We start from the raw sequence: 13320 nt of genomic DNA on the forward strand, positions 1-13320 counted from the left end.
AATAAAATTCTCGCTAATCGAATCCAAGAACACATTAAAGCAATCATCCATCCTGACCAAGTAGGTTTTATTCCAGGGATGCAGGGATGATTTAATATACGAAAATCCATCAATGTAATCCATTATATAAACAAACTCAAAGACAAAAACCACATGATCATCTCCTTAGATGCAGAAAAAGCATTTGACAAGATCCAGCACCCATTCATGATAAAAGTTTTGGAAAGATCAGGAATTCAAGGCCCATACCTAAACATGATAAAAGCAATCTACAGCAAACCAGTAGCCAACATCAAAGTAAATGGAACGAAGCTGGAAGCAATCCCACTAAAATCAGGGACTAGACAAGGCTGCCCACTTTTCACTACCTTTTCAACATAGTACTTGAAGTATTAGCCAGAGCAATTCGACAACAAAAGGAGATCAAGGGGATACAAATTGGAAAAGAGGAAGTCAAAATATCACTTTTTGCAGATGATATGATAGTATATATAAGTGACCCTAAAAATTCCACCAGAGAACTCCTAAACCTGATAAACAGCTTCGGTGAAGTAGCTGGATATAAAATTAACTCAAACAAGTCAATGGCCTTTCTCTATACAAAGAATAAACAGGCTGAGAAAGAAATTAGGGAAACAACACCCTTCTCAATAGTCACAAATAGTATAAAATATCTCGGCGTGACTCTAACTAAGGAAGTGAAAGATCTGTATGATAAAAACTTCAAGTCTCTGAAGAAAGAAATTAAAGAAGATCTCAGAAGATGGAAAGATCTCCCATGCTCATGGATTGGCAGGATCAACATTGTAAAAATGGCTATCTTGCCAAAAGCAATCTACAGATTCAATGCAATCCCCATCAAAATTCCAACTCAATTCTTCAACGAATTAGAAGGAGCAATTTGCAAATTCAAATGGAATAACAAAAAACCTAGGATAGCAAAAACTCTTCTCAAGGATAAAAGAACCTCTGGTGGAATCACCATGCCTGACCTAAAGCTTTACTACAGAGCAATTGTGATAAGAACTGCATGGTACTGGTATAGAGACAGACAAGTCGAACAATGGAATAGAATTGAAGACCCAGAAATGAACCCACACACTTATGGTCACTTGATCTTCAACAAGGGAGCGAAAACCATCCAGTGGAAGAAAGACAGCATTTTCAACAATTGGTGCTGGCACAACTGGTTGTTATCATGTAGAAGAATGCAAATCTATCCATACTTATCTCCTTGTACTATGGTCAAATCTAAGTGGATCAAGGAACTTCACATAAAACCAGAGACACTGAAACTTATAGAGGAGAAAGTGGGGAAAAGCCTTGAAGATATGGGCACAGGGGAAAAATTCCTGAACAGAACAGCAATGGCTTGTTCTGTAAGATGGAGAATTGACAAATGGGACCTAATGAAACTCCAAAGTTTCTGCAAGGCAAAAGACACCGTCAATAAGACAAAAAGACCACCAACAGATTGGGAAAGGATCTTTACCTATCCTAAATCAGATAGGGGACTAATATCCAACATATATAAAGAACTCACAAAGGTGGACTTCAGAAAATCAAATAACCCCATTAAAAAATGGGGCTCAGAACTGAACAAAGAATTCTCACCTGAGGAATACCGAATGGCAGAGAAGCACCTGAAAAAATGTTCAACATCCTTAATCATCAGGGAAATGCAAATCAAAACAACCCTGAGATTCCACCTCACACCAGTCAGAATGGCTAAGATCAAAAATTCAGGTGACAGAAGATGCTGGTGTGGATGTGGAGAAAGAGGAACACTCCTCCATTGTTGGTGGGATTGCAGGCTTGTACAACCTCTCTGGAAATCAGTCTGGTGGTTCCTCAGAAAATTGGACATAGTACTACTGGAGGATCCAGCAATACCTCTCCTGGGCATATATCCAGAAGATGCTCCAACTGGTAAGAAGGACACATGCTTCACTATGTTCATAGCAGCCTTATTTATAATAGCCAGAAGCTGGAAAGAAGCCAGATGCCCCTCAACAGAGGAATGGATACAGAAAATGTGGTACATTTACACAATGGAGTACTACTCACCTATTAAAAAGAATGAATTTATGAAATTCCTAGGCAAATGGATGGACCTGGAGGGCATCATCCTGAGTGAGGTAACACATTCACAAAGGAACTCACACAATATGTACTTACTGATAAGTGGATATTAGCCCAAAACCTAGGATACCCAAGATATAAGATACAATTTGCTAAACACATGAAACTCAAGAAAAATGAAGACTGAAGTGTGGACACTATGCCCTTCCTTAGAAGTGGGAACAAAACACCCATGGAAGGAGTTACAGAGCCAAAGTTTGGAGCTGAGATGAAAGGATGGACCATGTAGAGTCTGCCATATCCAGGGATCCACCCCATAATCAGCATCCAAACGCTGACACCATTGCATATACTAGCAAGATTTTATTGAAAGGACCCAGATGTAGCTGTCTCTTGTGAGACTATGCTGGGGCCTAGCAAACACAGAAGTGGATGCTCACAGTCAGCTATTGGATGGATCACAGGGCTCCCAATGAAGGAGCTAGAGAAAGTACCCAAGGAGCTAAAGGGATCTGCAACCCTATAGGTGGAACAACAGTATGAACTAACCAGTATCCAGGAGCTCTTGACTCTAGCTGCGTATGTATCAAAAGATGGCCTAGTGGGCCATCACTGGAAAGAGAGGCCCATTGGACACACAAACTTTATATGCCCCAGTACAGGGGAATGCCAGGGCCGAAATAGGGGAGTGGGTGTGTAGGGGAGTAGGAGTGGGTGGGTATGGGGGGCTTTTGGTATAGCATTGGAAATGTAAATGAGCTAAATACCTAATAAAAAATGGAAAAAAAACCAGAAGCATAACATTATCTGACTTTAAAATATAGTGTGAAGTTATGGTAACCAAAACACTACACCACTACCTCCAAATTATAAACAAAGACAGCAGAACAGAATTATTAACTGGAAATGAATTCACACAGCATATTTATATTTAAACTGATATTCATATAGGAAGCCAAGAATATATAACAAGATAGACAGACTTTTCAACAACCAATGGTGGAAACTAGGATATAAACCAGGAGAATGAAATATTTTCCTTCTCAAAACACATAAAATCTCAATACAAAATAGGCTGACATCCCAAATATAAAATCTGAAAGTATCAAATTATTAAATATAACACATGGGAGAGAGTCCAAATTTTTGACTCAGGCAGCTGTTTGGGTCAAAGCAGACATAACAGAGGTATAAATGAACACATGTAATCAATCCTATCAAGATGTCCTGCAAATGAAATAATCAACAAAATCCAAGCTTCTGACTCACACATGATTTTCATGCATAAAGAATACACAATAAATTCAGAACTGAGCATAAAATCACAAGTGCCCAGTTAAAAGGGCTGAAGGTTTCGAAATGTCTCTCAAGACCTTTTATATAAATAGCCAATCCAGACTGTGTTTAGTATCTTTAATCATTTGGGGAACACAAACTCAGCCCAAATATCATCTCACCCGGTCAGATCTCTTGCTCTCATCTCAATAACAGAAATAACAACAAATGTCAAGAGAGAAGCAGAAATTATGAACTTTTCTGTATTGTTACAGAAATGTAAAAAAAAAATTCAGCTATTATGGAAAAGAATGGGCATTCCTTAAACATTAATAATAGAACAATAATGTTAATGGTTGGACACATACAAGGAGGCCATTATGCCAGGAAGATAATGCACCCCAGATGTTGTTTCTCCATTGATCACAACAGTTAAGATAAAAACTGAATCTATGAGATCATAGTTTCTGTCATGTACACACTGGAATACTATTCAGCCATAAAGAGTGAATCCTATCATCTGCAATGACAAGGATGGGACTTTGGGGCATTATATAGACCGACCACACCGACTATAAGAGTCCGATGCTGAATGTGAATATCGGTGCCATACAAGAATGGAATTGAGCAATAGTTAGCAGAGACAGGGAAGGATCCCGGGGAAGAAGGCTGGCAATAATATATAACACCAGGAAGAAATAACTACTGTCATCTCTACACTTACTACATGCTGTGGAAAACAGGTCAATTGAAGAAAATTCCTATAATGCTTTTAACACTTGTTTTCTAAGCATTTGCTGCTGTGAGTTAATGAAACCATTTCTGCGTCAGTTGTAAGCAGTCTGTGGCTCTGTGGAACACTTTTATATGAAAACTTTATTTACTTAATTATTTAACATTGATCTAAGAGTCATATCTCTTACCTTCCTGAAATTTTATTACTATGCAAGGCAAGAAAAATATGTAAGTGAGCTAAGTTAGAACAAAGGCTTTGAATCAATGTAGTGGGAAACTATAGTAAAATATTGAGAATGTGTTTCTGTTAGTCAGGCTTTGATCACTAAGGAAAAAATTCACAATGGACACAGAACAGAAGTTAAATGTTCTAAGTCTCTAAAATAGGAACAAGGTTATCCTATCAGGAGAGCTGTAAGTGCTGTCCCCTGAAATATAAATATTGAGTTATATCATGTACTGGACACTGGGGAAGAAGGCTCTGTATGGTACTATGGAAATCCTTTCAGAATAGAGACACGCTTATATATATATATATATATATATATATATATATATATATATATATATATGTATTATTAGGTATTTTCCTCATTTACATTTCCAATGCTATCCCAAAAGTCCCCCATACCCTCCCCCATTCCCCTACCCACCCACTCCCACTTTTTGGCCCTGGAGTTCCCCTGTACTGAGGCATATAAAGTTTGCAAATCCAATGGGCCTCTCTTTCCAGTGATGGCCGACTAGACCATCTTTTGATGCATATGCAGCTAGAGTCAAGAGCTCCGGGGTACTGGTTAGTTCATAATGTTGTTCCACCTATAGGGTTGCAGATCTCTTTAGCTTCTTGGGTACTTTCTCTAGCTCCTCCATTGGGGGCCCTGTGATCCATCCAATAGCTGACTGTGAGCATCCACTTCTGTGTTTGCTAGGCCCCGGCATAGTCTCACAAGAGACAGCTATATCAGGATCCTTTCAGTGAAATCTTGCTAGTGTATGCAATGGTGTCAGCGTTTGGAGGCTAATTATGGGATGGATCCCTGGATATGGCAGTCTCTAGATGGTCCATCCTTTGAGACAAGCTTTTTTTTTTTTTTTTTTTTTTTTTTTGTTTGTAGTTTAGAGGTGATCCAAAGGATTTTATGCATTTAACTCTAGTTTATATCTGACATACTCAAATGTCCACATGCACTTTTTTCTCACAGTGGAGGACTAAGAAGTGCTGACACTAAGGTACTTCCTCACTTGTGCAGTGTTGTAGCATTTGTACGTAGCTGGCATGATAGGGTCCAGACTCTCTATCTTCCATGTTCTTTGCTTCCTGGCCTCCTGGATGAAATATTCTACCAGAGTAGCAAAGGCTACTAAAAAGATAGGCACTGGCTTGAAAGATATAAAACTGTGAGAAGAGATGAACCTTTATACTTCTTCTGTTGACTATCATAGGTATTTTGTTTCAGTAATGGAAAATTGAGCAAGGAAGAGTAATAGAAACTGCCTTATGTGTAGGAAGAGTATTCTGGGTGCTTGTTTTCAGGAGAGACACAACACTATAAAGAACAATGACTTTGGAGTTCATTGAAGTTGTCCAGTCAGAGCTGAAATTAGATAAAGATACACTATTGAAAAGGGGAAGGGAGAAAAGAGAGAAGATCAAGAATTATACACAATTATTCAAAGTTTTCATTTGTATGTTATTAGCTGTTCATGATCCTAGTCAAGGTCATTCTGAGATGGATGTTCAGAGGGTGAGCAGAACACTGCTCATTTTGTATGAGACTTCTGCTCTAAATTATTTGTGCTATTTATTGCTCCTCCATTATTTACTAGGCATCTGGTGCCGACATTTAATTTTCCTAGATGGAGTGTTTTATTTACTTATTGTCTTAACTGAGAGAACATTATCTCACAGGAATTGATAATATCTTGTCATTCTATGAAGGATGCTTTAATTATATCACTGTCATGACTGACTTTGCTGAGTTTATAACTGAGCAAGTTCAGACTTAGAGCATGTGAACATTCTTGACCATGAGATTCTGGATTGGGACGGTACAGTCAATAACAAATATCTGCTACAATGCAACCCCTTTCAAGGATTCAAACTTCCTTCCTTAAGCTATCTCACCTGGGTTTTCAAATACAACTGAGAACAGTCTCTGAACAAATGACGAAGATCAGAACCTCAACCTGGCCCCACACTTCAGCTTTGGCTCTTCCTCCACCTTTCTGATGCCTCCAGGTGCACTTTTCACAATGAGACCTTTAGCCTCAAAGACTTACAACTCCCCTTTGACATCTCAGGCTCTCCATCCTTGCTGAAGCTGTTCCCTCTTCCTAGAACACATTGACCTTGATGTCTAGTAAAACAGTTTTTTAATGCCACCTCTATTCACAGCTCTAGTGGAAGTCCAGGGATATGATTCAGATCCAGTCACCCCTGGAGGACCATCAGTCTGTTGCAGGACTGAGAGTTGGGCCCCAGTGTCAATAAGGAAATCAACCGGTTTTCCCTCCACGCTGAGGGTTACCCAGGACTTGGGGAGGGAGGTCAAGCCCTGATGCCATTAGTCCTTATCCAGGCCTAGTATTTTGGAGTTCTGCATTCTTACTGGTTATTGGTCTTTCTAATGGCCCATTTCCTTGCAATAGGCACACTGATCTCTCTTTAATAATTTTAAATATTGCTATGTTCTGAGGTGGCAACCCTGGGGAAGTCTTGAGGGCCTCCTCTGTCAAGGCTTTTCTCCCTTCCTCAATGTAGCCATCAGAATTCTAGCGGTCCTCTAAGCCCATCTGTCTTTCAAATCATCATGGTTGTTATAGATGTTGGTAGCTATTTCTTTTTTTTTTTTCCATGATCAAATGGATTTTATTCCAGGGGTACCTGGATCATTCGACATATACAAATCAATAAAATTAATATATAACATAAATAGATTTAAGGGTAGAAAATACATGATTATTTTAACAGATTACAAAAGATTATTAACAATATCATTTTATGAGAGAAAAGCCCTGAAGAAACTTAAAAGGAAGGAACATACATCAACCTAGTAAAGTCTATATTCAATATGTTGGTAGCTATTTCAATCAACTTGGAGAGATTTTCTCCCTCAAATTCTTCTAGTATCTGCCCCTCCTGATATATGCAGCAGACTGGGTAGCAGGCTAGTAGTTTGTTTTCTGGAACCTTTGAAACAATAAGCAAGCAGATGCAGTAAGCTTCCTTAGGCCTTTTGGGGGGTTTCATTAGGATCCTAAACTATGTGACTGTCCTTAAACAAATTTGGGGTCTGCCTAGCAACTGCATGGAAACTCCCATTAGAGTCTGGCCTCACACTTTCAGGGATTCCCTACCTTCAATTGAATTTGGCTGTGACAGATGAGAAGACAGCTTGAGTCACTCCAGCACTGGTGGATGGCTGCCTGTCATCCTCCAGAACTAGTTTTCTGGTCTCTGTGAGAATTCTCTCTTTCCTTGCTCCCTTCCCTCTTCTCCTCACAATGGCAGACTCAGTTTGCCTGAACTCTCCCAGATACCTCTGACTCTCTCTGTGCTTTTCCTTGATTCTATAATGAATTTTTTTATTACGTATTTTCCTCAATTACATTTCCAATGCTATCCCAAAAAGTCCCCCACACTCCCCCACACTCCCCTACCCACCCATTCCCATTTTATTGGCCCTGGCGTTCCCCTATACTGGGGCATATAAAGTTTGCCTGTCCAATGGGCATCTCTTTCCAGTGATGGCCGAATAGGCCATCATTTGATACATATGCAGCTAGAGTCAAGAGCTCTGGGGTACTGGTTAGTTCATAATGTTGCACCTACAGGGTTGCAGATCTCTTTAGCTCCTTGGATATTTTCACTAGCTCCTCCATTGGGGGCCCTGTGATCCATCCAATAGTTGACTATGAGCATCCACTTCTGTGTTTGCTAGGCCCCAGCCTAGTCTCACAAGAGACAGCTATATCACGGTCCTTGCACCAAACGCTTGCTAGTGTATGCAATGGTGTCATCGTTTGGAGGCTAATTATGGGATGGATCCCTGGATATGGCAGTCTCTAGATGGTCCATCCTTTTGTCTCAGCTCCAAACTTTGCCTCTGTAACTCCTTCCATGGGTGATTATTTCCAATTCTAAGAAGGGGCAACGTGTCCACACTTTGGTCTTCGTTCTTCTTCAGTTTCATGTGTTTTGCAAATTGTACCTTATATCTCGCTATACTAAGTTTCTGGGCTAATATCCACTTATCAGTGAGTACATATCATTTGAGTTCTTTTGTGATTGTGTTACCTCACTCAGGATGATGCCCTCCAGGTCCAACCATTTGCCTAGGAATTTCACAAATTCATTCTTTTTAATAGCTGAGTAGTACTCCTTGTGTAAATGTACCACATTTTTTTGTATCCATTCCTCTGTTGAGGGGCATCTGGGTTCTTTCCAGCTTCTGGCTATTATAAATAAGGCTGCTATGAACATAGTGGAGCATGTGTCCTTCTTACCCGTTGGGACATCTTCTGGATATATGCTCAGGAGAGGTATTGCTGGATCTTCCAGTAGTAATATGTCCAATTTTCTGAGGAACTGCCAGACTGATTTCCAGAGTGGTTGTACAAGCTTGCAATCCCACCAACAATGGAGGAGTGTTCCTCTTTCTCCACATCCTCGCCAGCATCTGCTGTCACCTCAATTTTTGATCTTAGCCATTCTGACTGGTGTTCGATGGAATCTCAGGGTTGTTTTGATTTGTATTTCTCTGATGATTAAGGATGTTGAACATTTTTTCAGGTGCCATTCGGTATTCCTCGGGTGAGAATTCTTTGTCTAGCTCTGAGCCCCATCTTTTAAGGGGGTTATTTGATTTTTCTGGAGTCCACCCTCTTGAGTTCTTTATATATATTGGATATTAGTCCCCTATCTGATTTAGGATAGGTAAAGATCCTTTCCCAATCTGTTGGTGGTCTTTTTGTCTTATTGATAGTGTCTTTTGCCTTGCAGAAGCTTTGCAGTTTCATGAGGTCCCATTTGTCAATCCTCGATCTTACAGCAAAAGCCATTGCTGTTCTATTCAGGAATTTTCCCCCTGTGCCCATATCTTCGAGGCTTTTCCCCACTTTCTCCTCTATACGTTTCAGTGTCTCTGGTTTTATGTGAAGTTCCTTGATCCACTTAGATTTGACCTTAGTACAAGGAGATAGGAATGGATCGATTTGCATTCTTCTACATGATAACAACCAGTTGTGCCAGCACCATTTGTTGAAAATGCTGTCTTTCTTCCACTGGATGGTTTTCGCTCCCTTGTTGAAGATCAAGTGACCATAAGTGTGTGGGTTCATTTCTGGGTCTTCAATTCTATTCCATTGGTCTACTTGTCTGTCACTATACCAGTACCATGCAGTTTTTATCACAATTGCTTTGTAGTACAACTTTAGGTCAGGCATGGTGATTCCACCAGAGGCTCTTTTATCCTTGAGAAGAGTTTTTGCTATCCTAGGTTTTTTTTGTTATTCCAGATGAATTTGCAGATTGCCCTTTCTAATTCCTTGAAGAATTGAGTTGGAATTTTGATGGGGATTGCATTGAATCTGTAGATTGCTTTTGGCAAGATAGCCATTTTTACAATGTTGACCATGCCAATCCATGAGCATGGGAGATCTTCCCATCTTCTGAGATCTTCTTTAATTTCTTTCTTCAGAGACTTGATGTTTTTATCATACAGATCTTTCACTTCCTTAGTTAGAGTCACACCAAGATATTTTATGCTATTTGTGACTATTGAGAAGGGTGTTGTTTCCCTAATTTCTTTCTCAGCCTGTTTATTCTTTGTGTAGAGAAAGGCCATTGACTTGTTTGAGTTAATTTTATACCCAGCTACTTCACCGAAGCTGTTTATCAGGTTTAGGAGTTCTCTGGTGGAATTTTTAGGGTCACTCATATATACTATCATATCATCTGCTAAAAAGGGAAGTAGATACAATAAAAAAAAACTATAATGAAATTTTAACTGCTTAAGCAAAGTCAGGCTGTCTCTGTTCCTGTCTGTCTATCTGTCTATTCTCTCTCTCTCTCTCTCTCTCTCTCTCTCTCTCTCTCTCTCTCTCTCTTACACAAATACACACACACACACACACACACACACACACACACACACACACACACACACACACACACATCTGATGCTGAAACCTGCGGAGTGGCATAAATGAACTGCCTTCCAAAGTGGCTGGACCAAGCTGCTGATCTAACTGTCCTAAGATATATATATACTATTTGTTTCTGCTGGTGTCTGTCACCCACAATGCTTTGCCTTCCACCTGCACTAATCAGGCTACTCTCTCCAAGTTCTTGGTAAATATGTCTGTCTCTGGGTCCTCAAGCCTACTAGGATGGTCTGGGCATCTCTTCTTACTAAGACACTTTCCTCTCTCTTTATTGACCCCACCCCACCAGAGAGCCTCTCCTTGTCTTACTGTAGCTTTAGCAGGGCAAACACATCTGCTCCTTCCCCAAGGCTGCAGTTGCCTTGTTAGTTCATTTAACTCAGGCACCAGGCCTCACTTTTCTAGGATATATAGGTCTCCTACTGCAAAAGGCAAAGACAGTGTACCTTGCTGATATGCTTCACTCTTAAAGAGAGAAACTCACAAAACAGGTTACAAAACAACTTTTTACTATTCCTTTATTTAAAGGAACTTATTTTGTAATGACTGCTCTCAGCAATCAGCCATCTAAGTCTCACGGTAAAGAATTGGATGAAAAAGGTTTTAAGCTTAAGTAAATTACGAGGATCTAAGAAAATGCATGAAAGTGTGTAAATACAAGTTTTAAAGGTCTGAGGATGAAAAAGCTTAAGTAACTAATGAGAGTACGTAAAATGTGCTTTAACGTGTGTAAATGTAAGTTTACACATGTCTACAAAAGTGATTTAAAGGAAATAAATGTTTCAGATGTTATTCCCCACCTATGCTATTGTTAGATTAAAACGTCTAAAACTCACAATCTTAATGTTCATCAATAGAGATCCAATAGTCATTAGTCTATCTTAGTAAAGTATTGTTACTATTATAAAAGCCAACAAGCTCAAAATTTGATTGTCTTCTATGTATAGACTTAAAAATTATTTTCTGTGCACAATTTAATTCACTTAAGCTTCAGAGGTTCAGCTTGAATCCACTTTTCATAGGTTAAATGGACTCCAGTTAAGTATAATAGCCTAGAATTCTCTGCCTACTCTGACCATTGCCTATTTCAGAGGGTGAACTCTGTCTCTGTCTTTGTTTCTGCCTCTCTCTCTCTGCCCTGCCCCCCCCCCCCCAGTGTCTTTTTCTCCTCTGGTCTTGTGACTCTCCTAGGAGTGGTTCTGATGCTTTAATTAAGTTGGCAATCTGTGTTTACTGACGCTGAAGGTTCGAACACCCAATTGGTTTTTAATCTATCAAAAAAGATACCAGCACCCAATGGCTAGACAGAAAGAAAATAGAGGGACTTAGGATAAGAGGAGACAGCAGGAAGAATTGAAATACTTGGGGAGAGAGTCAAAACAGAGTCAGAGCTGCAGTTGAGCTCTTCCAAAATGCAGGTGGAAAGGGAAAGGGCTCATGGAAGGGCAGCTGGAAAGGGTCTTGGGCAAGACTAGTGGGCTTCACAAAAGGTAACCAGGCAACTAAACTGAGGAAAGATTTAGAGAGGTTGAGCTAGGAGGAAAGGTAACACTGGAATCTTAGCTGCAGGAGGCTTAGAAGAGCCCAGACAACAAGCCAGTAAGGCAGGTTTAGATCATCAACCTGATCCTGATTTAACTTTGGTACCTGGTATCTGTCTAGAAATTTGTCCATTTCATCCAGGTTTTCCAGTTTTGTTGAATATAGCCTTTTGTAGAAGGATCTGATGGTGTTTTGGATTTCTTCAGGATCTGTTGTTATGTCTCCCTTTTCATTTCTGATTTTGTTAATTAGAATGCTGTCTCTGTGCCCTCTAGTGAGTCTGGCTAAGGGTTTATCTATTTTGTTGATTTTCTCAAAGAACCAGCTCCTCCTTTGGTTGATTCTTTGAATAGTTCTTCTTGTTTCCACTTGGTTAATTTTGCACCTGAGTTTGATTATTTCCTGCCATCTACTCCTCTTGGGTGAATTTGCTTCCTTTTGTTCTAGAGCTTTTAGGTGTGTTGTCAAGCTGCTAGTGTGTGCTCTCTCTAAAAAATGGGGCTCAGAGCTAAACAAAGAATTCTCACCTGAGGAATACTTAATGGCTGAGAAGCACCTGAAAAAATGTTCAACATCCTTAATCATCAGGGAAATGCAAATCAAAGCAATCCTGAGATTCCATCGAACACCAGTCAGGATGGCTAAGATCAAAAACTCAGGTGACAGCAGATGCTGGCGAGGATGTGGAGAAAGAGGTACACTCTTCCATTGTTGGTGGGATTGCAAGCTTGTATAACCACTCTGGAAATCAGTTTGATGGTTCCTCAGAAAATTGGACATAGTACTACCGGAGGATCCTGCAATACCTCTCCTGGGCATATATCCAGAAGATGTTCCAACTGTTAAGAAGGACACATGCTCCACTATGTTCATAGAAGCCTTATTTATAATAGCCAGAAGCTGGAAAGAATCCAGATGTCCCTCAAGATAGGAATAGATACAGAAAATGTGGTACATTTTCACAATGGAGTACTACTCAGCTATTAAAAGGAATGAATTTACGAAATTCCTAGGCAAATGGATGGACCTGGAGGGCATCATCCTTAATGAGGTAACCCACTCACAAAAGAACTCACTTGGTATGTACTCACTGATAAGTTGATATTAGCCCAGAAACTTAGATACAAGATACAATCTGCAAAACACATGAAACTCAAGAAGAACGAAGACCAAAGTGTGGACCCTTTGGCCCTTCTTAGAATTGGGAACAAAACACTCATGGAAGGAGTTACAGAGACAAAGTTTGGAGCTGAGACGAAAGGATGGACCATCTAGAGACTGCCATTCCCAGGGATCCATCCCATAATCAGCCTCCAAATGCTGACACCATTGCATATGTAAGACCCCCTTTCAGGGACCCCCACTCTAGTCTCAGGAGTGAGAGAGCACCCAAAGAAACACGAGGACCCATCTTGCTGTAATCACATGAGACAGTTTAATGACGAAGCTCTGGACCTACATGCATCCCACACAGGAGATAACGGATGTCGGCCACGAGGCTCGAAAGCTAGGGCTTTT

The sequence above is a fragment of the Mus musculus genome, chromosome 7 (assembly GCF_000001635.26).
Source record: "Mus musculus strain C57BL/6J chromosome 7, GRCm38.p6 C57BL/6J".
In the NCBI taxonomy this organism is placed as follows: Eukaryota; Metazoa; Chordata; class Mammalia; order Rodentia; family Muridae; genus Mus; species Mus musculus.